The sequence below is a fragment of the Piliocolobus tephrosceles genome, chromosome 12, assembly GCF_002776525.5.
Source record: "Piliocolobus tephrosceles isolate RC106 chromosome 12, ASM277652v3, whole genome shotgun sequence".
In the NCBI taxonomy this organism is placed as follows: domain Eukaryota; kingdom Metazoa; phylum Chordata; class Mammalia; order Primates; family Cercopithecidae; genus Piliocolobus; species Piliocolobus tephrosceles.
In genome coordinates, this window is record NC_045445.1 from 52,660,793 (window position 1) to 52,671,251 (window position 10,459).

Sequence of the window (10,459 nt, forward strand, 5' to 3'; positions counted from 1 at the left end):
TTTTTTTATATTTTGTGGAGTGGGAGCCTTGTGATGCTGTCCAGGCTGATCTCTAACTCCTGGATTCAAGGGATCCTTCTGCCTCGGCCTCCCAAAGTGTTGAGATTACAGGCATGAGCCATGGAGCCCAGCCCTACACATTTTTTTTTTTTTTGAAACGCAGAGGGTCTCCCTCTGCAGCTTTAAGTGGTCTTCACACCTCAGCCTCTCAAGTAGCTGGGACTATAGTCACGTGTCACCACACCCAGCTAATTTATTTTTTGTTTTCTGTAGATATGGGGTTACCTTATGTCGACCAGGCTGGTCTTGAACTCCAGGGATCCAGTGATCCTCCTGCCTTGGCCTGCCAAAGCTTTGGGGTTATAGGCATGAGCCACTATGCTCAGCCCTACAGAATCATTTTTAATGATTGTATAAAACTTTAGCATCACTTGAATGTTCGCATTCATTTAGCATCCTATTGCTTGATATTGATGTTGTTTCCATGGTTTTTACTTTTGCAAATAAAAATGTGATGCATGGCCCGGTGTGGTGGCTCACACCTGTAATCTCAGCACTTTGGGAGGCTGAGGCAGGCAGATCACCTGAAGTCAGGAGTTCAAGACCAGCCTGACCAACATGGTGAAACTGTAACCTCCCAAGGGGTTCACCTTGCCCGCTGCCTAGACAGATCCCATTCATCAAGACAGGGGAATTGCAACAGAGAAAGAGTAATTCATGCAGAGCCCACTATGCAGGAGACCAGAGTTTTATTACTTAAATCAGTCTCCCTGAGCATTCGGGGAGCAGAGATTTTTGCTTGTTTTGTTTGTGTTTTTTTGAGACAAAGTCTTGCTCTGTCACCCAGGCTGGAGTGCAATGGTGCAATCTAGGCTCGCTGCAACCTCCACCTCCTGGGTTCAAGTGATTCTCCTGCCTCGGCCTCCCCAGTAGCTGGGATTACAGGCATGTGCCACCACATCTGACTAATTTTTGTATTTATAGTAGAGACAGGGTTTCACCATATTGGCCAGGTTGGTATCGAACTCCTGACCTCAGGTGATTTGCCTGCCTTGGCCTCCCAAAGTGCTGGGATTACAGGTGTGAGCCACCACGCCTGGCTGGGGAGCAGAGTTTTTAAGGATAACTTGGTAGGTCAGGGAAAACCAGTGAGCCAGGAGTGCTGATTGGTCAAGGATGAAATCATAGAGAGTCAACGCTGTTTTCTTGTGCTGGGTCAGTTCCTGGGTAGGGGTCACAAGGTCATATGAGCCAGTTTATTGATCTGGGTGGTCCCAGCTGATTTATCAAGTGCAGGGTCTGCAAAATATCTCAAACACTGATCTTTGGAGCAGTTTAGGGAGGCTCAGAATCTTGTAGCCTCCAGCTGCATGACTCCTAAGCCATAATTTCTAATCTTGTGGCTAATGTTAGTCTGTCAAAGGCAATCTAGTCCCCAGGCGGGAAGGAGGTCTGCTTTGGTAAAGGGCTGCTACCATATTTTTTGTAACTATAAACTATAAACAAGGTTTCTCCTGAAGTTAGTTCAGCCTATGCCCAGGAATGAACAAGAACAGCTTGGAGGTTAGAAGCAAGATGGAGTCAGCTAAGTTAGATCTCTTTCACTGTCTCAGTCATAATTTTACAAAGGCGGTTTCAATCCCTCCCTTTGGGTTTTATAATACCTTAAACTTAAGGTATAGGCTATAAAGATGGGAAAAGTCCATCAATCGCTCTGGCTTCGTCCTGCTGACAGGGGATGTAGTGGGAATGGGAGTGAACCCCAAGCTGAGAAGAGTGGAACTGCTTTGCAATTAACTGTCTGAGCATATTCATGCAGGCCTGGTTGAACTTCCAAGATTCGTATGGCAAAAACGTTAGTACTCTCATCTATAGTTTTACTACAGTGTTTAAGTGAACAGTTTATTTTACCTTATAAGGTAAATAATGAGTCCTAGGATGAGGGGTACAATTACCAATTTTAAAAGCAAAGATTTGAAAGCATTAGTTTGGGGACTTCTAACCCACAAACAATTTAGAATTTAGTCTAAACTGCAGAAAAAACCTCAAGAACAGCTAACAACAGTGTACTATAGTTTTTCTTTTGAAGCATAATTTTTCTCTCTCCAGTTCCCATTTTTATTAAAAATAAATCATGATAGAACTGATTTGTTTACAAGATAAGCTTTAGTCTTACTGTATGTGGCCTGATTATTTGCACAAAGTGCAGCAAGTGTATTTTTCACTTAGGCTTTAATTGGCTTTGCTAGAACTCTGTTCCATGAAGAATCTCAGATAAGACATTTTAAAAGCTGAGCCCAGCCATGGGTTTTTACCCTCAAGTACCTATGAGTGGGGCAAATTCCTTTCCTTTTGAGGTCCCAAGATAACTTGGGGTTCCTGGGCCTGTTAGAAAGTGACATTCTTTACTTACCACAGAACAGGAACCTTGCACAGGGACTCTGTGTGGACAAGGTATGAGACCAGATGCCTCAATGGGCTTTAATTTGCTCTGTAAGTCAACTTTGATTATTTAAAGGAAGCATGCCATTCCAGTCAAAGCCTTGGTAAAATAACTAATTTCTCCAATTGTGTTCTGTTACAAAAGAAAACAAATTCTTATTGAATTTATGCAATTAACTATGCTGCCAGAAATTGAGAATACTCACAAATAGTTTCCAAATTCTGGAGAAATCAGGTAGACAGGAATAAATATGCTCCAAATTTTGTTCACAGCACTATATTTTACTCACTTGTTAACAGTTGCAAATGGCTCTAAAGAAATAAGTTCTCTTGACTCTGAAAACAAAGGGTCTAGCAATGTTTAATACATTAGCTCTCCATGAGAGTCCTAGAAGATTGGTTTTTCCTCTATTGCAATAGCTCAATTTTTAAAGTTACCTGAGACCTGCACTCAGAGTCCTATGTCTGATTATAAACTGCCTTTTGAAAAGGACCAAAGGAAGACAAAATGTCTGTGGATGACAAAATTCTATAGCCACTATTAAAGCTACCATTGACTAGGAATTTTGGTTACTTCTGTGGCATACAACAATTTTATGTAACAATTATAATTATTGATAATGTACACTAAATTATATCAACATTATAGAAGTTTCCCATTATTTTGAAACACATACCAATAACATATTTATATAAATACAGTCCAAAGAAAACCAAACACCATTCACTCTTCTATTTGAAAGTATTTTTCAATTCTAATTTTACAATCTCCCAGAGTAATTAATCAGAAACTCACATTTAGGAGCACCTCTTAAATTTTATAGCTGATTATAAAATCATCTTTTAAAGAAGACCAAAGTGAGACAACAATTGTCTGTGGATGACAAAACATTTTAGGGCAGCCACAGTTAAAGGCACAATTGACAAAGAAATTTACCTCTGTGGCACACAGTCATTTAACATAATAATTATAATTATTACTGATAACATATACTAAGTCATATTAGAATTATAGCAGTTTTTGGCCGGGTATGGTGGCTCATGCCTATAATTCCAACACTTTGGGAGGCCGAGGTGGGCAGATCACGAGGTCAGGAGATTGAGACCATCCTGGCCAACATGGTGAAACCCTGTCTCTACTGAAAATACAAAAATTAGCTGGGCATGGCGGCATGTGCCTGTAATCCCAGCTACTTGGGAGGCTGAGGCAGGAGAATCGCTTGAACCCGAGAGGCAGAGGTTGCAGTGAGCCTAGATCGCGCCACTGCACTCCACCCTGGTGATGGAGCTAGACTCCGTCTAGAAAGAAAGAAAGAAAGAAAGAAAGAAAGAAAAGAGAGAGAGAGAGAGGGAGGGAGGGAGGGAGGAAGGAAGGAAGGGAAGAGAATTATAGCAGTTTTACATAATTTTGGAACATATACCAATGACACATTTACACAAATACAGACCAAAGAAAGCCAAACACCATTTCATATTTGACAATGCTTCCTGTATGGTTTTTGTACCAAATAAGCCAAATGTCATTTCTGGACTTTATAGGACCTAATATCTAAAATATTAGGTTAGAAAGAGATATAATTTATAATTTATAATGTGATTTTGGAAAGTTTGTCAAATATCAAAGATTTAAAGCACTGGATATCACAAACTAGAATCCCAGGTCACTATAAGTCATTCATTTGACCAAAATGGTAACTCCAAAATATTTTTTAAAAAAGAAAACCTTGGCCAGGCACGGTGGCTCACACTGTAATCCCAGTACTTTGGGTGGCCGAGGCAGGTGGATTACCTGAGGTCAGGAGTTTGAGACCAGCCTGGCTAACATGGCGAAATCCTGTCTCTACTAAAAATACAAAAAATTAGCCAGGTATGGTGGTGCACACCTGTAATCCCAGCTACTCAGGAGGATGAGGCAGGAGAATCGCTTGAACTAGGGAGGTGGAGGTTGCAGTGAGCTGAGATCACACAACCAGACTCCAGCCTGGGCGACAGAGGGAGACTCTGTCTCCAAAAAAAAAAAAAAAGAAAGAAAAGAAAAGAAAAGAAAAGAAAAACCTTTGCTCTGATGGAGGAGACTTAACTTTCCAAACAAGACCCAATAAAGATAGCATGAGGCTAACTAAATTAGTCTCTTCTCTCTCCTCCCTTTTTTCCCTGCAATTTACTCAAAGGAAGAAATAAAACACTTTCATCATCTTTTAACATTACATAAAAATCATCTTCAAAGGAAAAAACCAAATTTAATGTTTGCATTAGTGCATCTCTAATGTTAAGGCTAGTTTTTTAAATAACATTTTATATCTCTATCCAGTTTTTTTTTTTTTTTTTTTTTCTCTGGAGACGGAGTCTTGCTCTGTTGCCCAGGCTGGAGTGCAGTGGCCGGATCTCAGCTCACCGCAACCTCCGTCTCCTGGGTTCACGCCATTCTCCTGCCTCAGCCTCCTGAGTGGCTGGGACCACAGGCGCCCACCACCTCGCCCGGCTAATTTTTTGTATTTTTAGTAGAGACGGGGTTTCACCGTGTTAGCCAGGAGGGTCTCGATCTCCTGACCTCGTGATCCGCCCGTCTCGGCCTCCCAAAGTGCTGGGATTACAGGCTTGAGCCACCGCGCCCGGCCATCTCTATCCAGTTTTAATTAGTTTGACCATAAGGTAAGGTTTTCATAAACTGTTTAGAATACTCTACAATTTTCTAAGAAAATCCTGCTCTAAGAAAATTAGAAAATTGATGGGCCTGGATTCTGTCCCCACAACAGTATCATTTCCATGTTTTAACCTATGGAAAAAAGCTAAATAATTTCTTTTAAATCTTAGCCATCTTGTTTATATCCACAGAATTTTTTTTATAAGGCTGACCCTTTTCACTTTGCTTAAACTTTCGGTTGTGTTCTGTTACTCTTTTAGGTTAAAACAATCCTTAAGGCCAGGCGCGGTGGCTCACGCCTGTAACCCCAGCACTTTGGGAGGCTGAGGTGGGTGGATCACGAGGTCAAGAGACCTAGACCATCCTGGCCAACATGGTGAAACCCCGTCTCTACTAAAAATACAAAACATTAGCTGGGCATGGCGGCACGTGCCTGTAGTCCCAGCTACTCGGGAGGCTGAGGCAGAGGCAGAGGCAGAAGAATCGCTTGAACCTGGGAGGCGAAGGTTGCAGTGAGCCGAGATCGTGTCACTGCACTCCAGCCTGGAGACAGAGTCTCCCTCTGTCTCCAGGCTAAAAAAAAAAAAAAAAAAGACAATCTTTAAAACCCTCTGAACTAGACAAAATTACATTCCCTTTAACAAAAGCCATATTCCCAATGCCTTTCTTTACATGAATGTAAAACTGTTTCTCCAGTGTTTTCAATTACATGTTACAATGTTAACTCTTAGCAACTTTTATTTTTAGTGAAAAACCTGATAAGTAAGTAATTTTAATTAGGTACTAGGGGTGGAGCCTAGGACACACAGAAATGAAGATAAGATCTGACTCTTTTTAGCACATTTTCAAAAGTTAAAGAAAGTTTGACCTTAAGGCATTTAGCACATCTGACATCTGACCTTAATTTGGAAAAATGTCTACATTTTCAAGACATTTGATTTTACCAATAATCTTTAAAACTGTTTTTATTTCCAAAAAATTACTAAAGTCATGTGAACAAAAAAGCATTAAAGTTCCTATTTTTCTGACAAAATATTTAAGTGCTTATTTTTCTAAGTCAATTAATCAGAGGGGTTTTTTTTGTTTGTTTTGTTGTTGTTCTTTTTTTTTTTTTTTTTTGAGACGAAGTTTCACTCATCACCCAGGCTGGAGTGCAGTGGCACGATCTTGGCTCACTGCAACCTCCACCTCCCTGGTTCAAACGATTCTCTTGCCTCAGCCTCCTGAGTAGCTGGGATTACAAGCATGTGCCACCATGCCTGGCTAATTTTTATATTTTTAGTAGAGATGGGTTTCACCACGTTGGCCAGGCTGGTCTCAAACTCCTGACCTCAGGTGATTCCCCCCACCTCGGCCTCCCAAAGTGCAGGGATTACAGGCATGAGCCACAACACCCGGCAATCAGAGTTCTTTTATATGTAAACATCACACACATACACACAATGCATATAAATACAGACAGAAGATTCGGCACTTGGAAGAGCCACCGCACCCAGTCTCTATGCATTTTTTAAAGAGTTATTCCTGGCTGGGTCTGGTGGCTCATGCCTGTAATTCCAACACTTTAGGAGGCCAAGGCCGGAGGACCACTTGAGCCCAGGAGTTCCAGACCAGCCTGGAAACATAGTGAGACCCCGTCTCTACAATGTAATTTAAAAACATTAGCTGGGTGTGTGAGCATGTGTTCATAGTCCCAGCTACTTGGGAGGTGGAAGCGGGAGGATCTCTTGAGCCCAAGAGTTCAAACGAGTTATTCTTAGGAGTGTTATGCTATTTTTGTCATCATTAATGCATTTTTATTCCATTATATCCTCTAGCTGGTTATTGCTGGCTTACAGGAAAACTATTGATTGTTATTCGGCCACTTTTCTGAACTCTCTTCTTAAATTTATGAGTGTTTCAATTGATTCCCTTGGGTGTTCTCTTGATAAACAAATGAACTGGAAATAATGGTAATTTCTGTATCCCTTGCAATAGTTATTCCTAATTTCTTTTTCAAATCTTACGATATTAACTACAAGCCAGCTTTTAACATTTACTTGGCTTGGGCCAAGAGTACGATTGGTGGCCTACTTACCACACATCAAGGAACCATGAATTGGAACACAAAGAGAAGCAAGAAAACCTATGCTTGTTACTATTGGGAAACAATCATTGTTATGGAAGAATCTATTGCTATTGAGACAGAAAGGATTTGACAAGTTAATTTGTCTTTTCTCTAACTAAGCACATCTGCTACTAAGATTTTCCTTGTACTTCTACTACAAGGCTACAGTAACCAAAACAGCATGGTACTCGTACCAAAACAGAGATATAGACCAATGGAACAGAACAGAGCCCTCAGAAATAATACCACACATCTACAACCATCTGGTCTTTGACAAACCTGACAAAAACAAGCAACGGGGAAAGGATTCCCCATTTAATAAATGGTGCTGGGAAAACTGGCTAGCCATATGTAGAAAGCTGAAACTGGATCCCTTCCTTACACCTTATACAAAAATTAATTCAAGATGGATTAAAGACTTAAATGTTAGACCTAAAAGCATAAAAACCCTAGAAGAAAACCTAGGCAATACCATTCAGGACATAGGCATGGGCAAGGACTTCATGTCTAAAACACCAAAAGCAATGGCAACAAAAGCCAAAATTGACAAATGGAATCTAATTAAACTAAAGAACTTCTGCACAGCAAAAGAAACTACCATCAGAGTGAACAGGCAGCCTACAGAATGGGAGAAAATTTTTGTAATCTACTCATCTGACAAAGGGCTAATATCCAGAATCTACAAAGAACTTAAACAAATTTACAAGAAAAAATCAAACAACTCCATCAAAAAGTGGGCAAAGGATATGAACAGACACTTCTCAAAAGAAGACATTTATGCAGCCAACAGACACATGAAAAAATGCTCATCATCACTGGCCATCAGAGAAATGCAAATCAAAACCACAATGAGATACCATCTCACACCAGTTATATTGGCAATCATTAAAAAGTCAGGAAACAACAGGTTCTGGAGAGGATGTGGAGAAATAGGAACACTTTTACACTGTTGGTGGGATTGTAAACTAGTTCAACCATTGTGGAAGACAGTGTGGTGATTCCTCAAGGATCTAGAACTAGAAATACCATTTGACCCAGTCATTCCATTACTGGGTATATACCCAAAGGATTATAAATCATGCTGCTATAAAGACACATGCACAAGTATGTTTATTGCGGCACTATTCACAACAGCAAAGACTTGGAACCAACCCAAATGTCCATCAATGATAGACTGGATAAAGAAAATGTGGCACATAAACACCATGGAATACTATGCAGCCATAAAAAAGGATGAGTTCGTGTCCTTTGTAGGGACATGGATGCAGCTGGAAACCATCATTCTCAGCAAACTATTGCAAGGACAAAAAACCAAACACCGCATGTTCTCACTCATAGGTGGGAATTGAACAATGAGAACACTTGGACACAGGAAGGAGAACATCACACACCGGGGCCTGTTATGGGTAGGGGAAAGGGGGAGGGATAGGAGATATACCTAATGTAAATGACGAGTTAATGGGTACAGCACACCAACATGGCACATGTATACATATGTAACAAACCTGCATGTTGTGCACATGTACCCCAGAACTTAAAGTATAATAATAATGAAAAAAGATCTTCCTTGTACTTCTAAGCAGTGTCTGATATCAGCAGCAGCATAACTCACAAAACTTCATGGCTTGTGGGTGCATTTGTCTTTTGTTTCAAGTATATAGATTGAGAGATAGGAAGTATTCCCCTTGAGTTTGGATGATGTTAATCATGAGAGTGGAGGTTTAGGATTATGTGAGCTGTACCAACACTAAGTACTAGATCCCAAGTGACACAAGTGCCTGTGTCTTTTTTAATAAATTTGAGTATTTACAATATGAGATATCCTTTAAAGAATGAGCCCCAGGGCAGAAGCCCCTTTTGTCCAGGTCTAAGGATGATACTGGTTATTTAAAACACTATTAAGCACTTGTAAATGGCAGCAGCCTAGCTTTGTCCTTGACTCCAGTGAGAATGCTTTTAGTTAGAAGGAAGCAATAATTTACAGAGGGTTTGGCCAGGTGCGGTGGCTCACGCCTTTAATCCCAGCACTTTGGGAGGCCAAGGCAGGCGGATCACCTGAGGTCAGGAGTTTGAGACCACATTTTCCAACACGGTAAAACTCCATCTCTACTAAAACTACAAAAAAAAAAAAAAAAAAAATTTAACTGGGCATGGTGGTGGGCATCTGTAATCCCAACTACTTGGGAGGCTGAGGCAGAAGAATCGCTCGAACCTGGGAGGTGGAGGTTGCATTGAGCCGAGATCACGCCACCATACTCCAGCCTAGGCAACGAGTGAGGCTCTGTCTCAAAAAAAAAAAAAAAGCGTTATTGAGGGTTTATCATGTATCAAGTGCTAAGTGTTTTGCTTACATAATCTCATTCATTCAATACAGCAACCCCCAAAAGTAGGAACTATTATTATTAGGTTTTGATTTATTATGTAACTTGCTCAAAGTCACATGCCTATGTATTCCTGAGCTGGGATTTTTTTTTTTTTTTAAATAAAAATAGAGACAGGGTCTCACCATGTTGCCCAGGCTTGTCTTGAACTCCTGGGCTCAGAGGATCCTCCCACCTGGGCCTCCCAAAGTGCTGGGATTACAGGTGTGAGCCACCTCACACACACATAAACTGAAATTTTAAACCCAGGTTGGTCTGAAACCAAAAGCCCATTTTATTAACTACCACATTTTTACTAACTTAGTTTTTCTCATTTATCGTAATGTTGGTTATTGGTTTGAGATGGACATGCTTTATCTTTACTTGGCTCTAAAGGCAAAATAGAATACCAGATTTTTTTTTTTATCACTTCTCAGCCTTTTGGTTAAGATCAAGTGTAGAATACTGGATTTTTTTTTTTTTTTTTTTTTTTTTGAGATGGAGTCTTGCTCTGTTGCCCAGGCTGGAATGCAGTGGCACAATCTCAGCCCACTGTAACCTCCACCTCCCTGGTTCAACCAATTCTCCTGCCTCAGCCTCCCAAATAGCTGGGATTACAGGCACCTGCCACCATGCCTGGCTAATTTTTGTATTTTTAGTAGAGATGGGGTTTCACCATGTTGGCCAGGCTGGTCTTGAACTCCTGACCTCAGGTGATCCACCCACCTTGGCCTCCCAAAGTGCTGAGATTACAGGCATGAGCCACCATGCCCCGCCGGAACTGGATTTTTTACTTTATCTTGGAACTGAGCTGAGATCCAATACTTGGTTCCCACAAAGGGGCGGCCTTCTTTGTTGTCTGTTAAGGCCTAAGAAATTCTGCTGTATTCTATCTCATTCCTTACA

The 10,459-nt window shown here is 40.8% G+C and overlaps 1 pseudogene; it reads left to right on the forward strand.

The window, feature by feature from the left end:
• The first annotated feature begins 9,978 nt into the window (after window positions 1–9,978).
• Window positions 9,979–10,111, forward strand: LOC111536537 (annotated as a pseudogene).
• The last annotated feature ends 348 nt before the right edge of the window (window positions 10,112–10,459 follow it).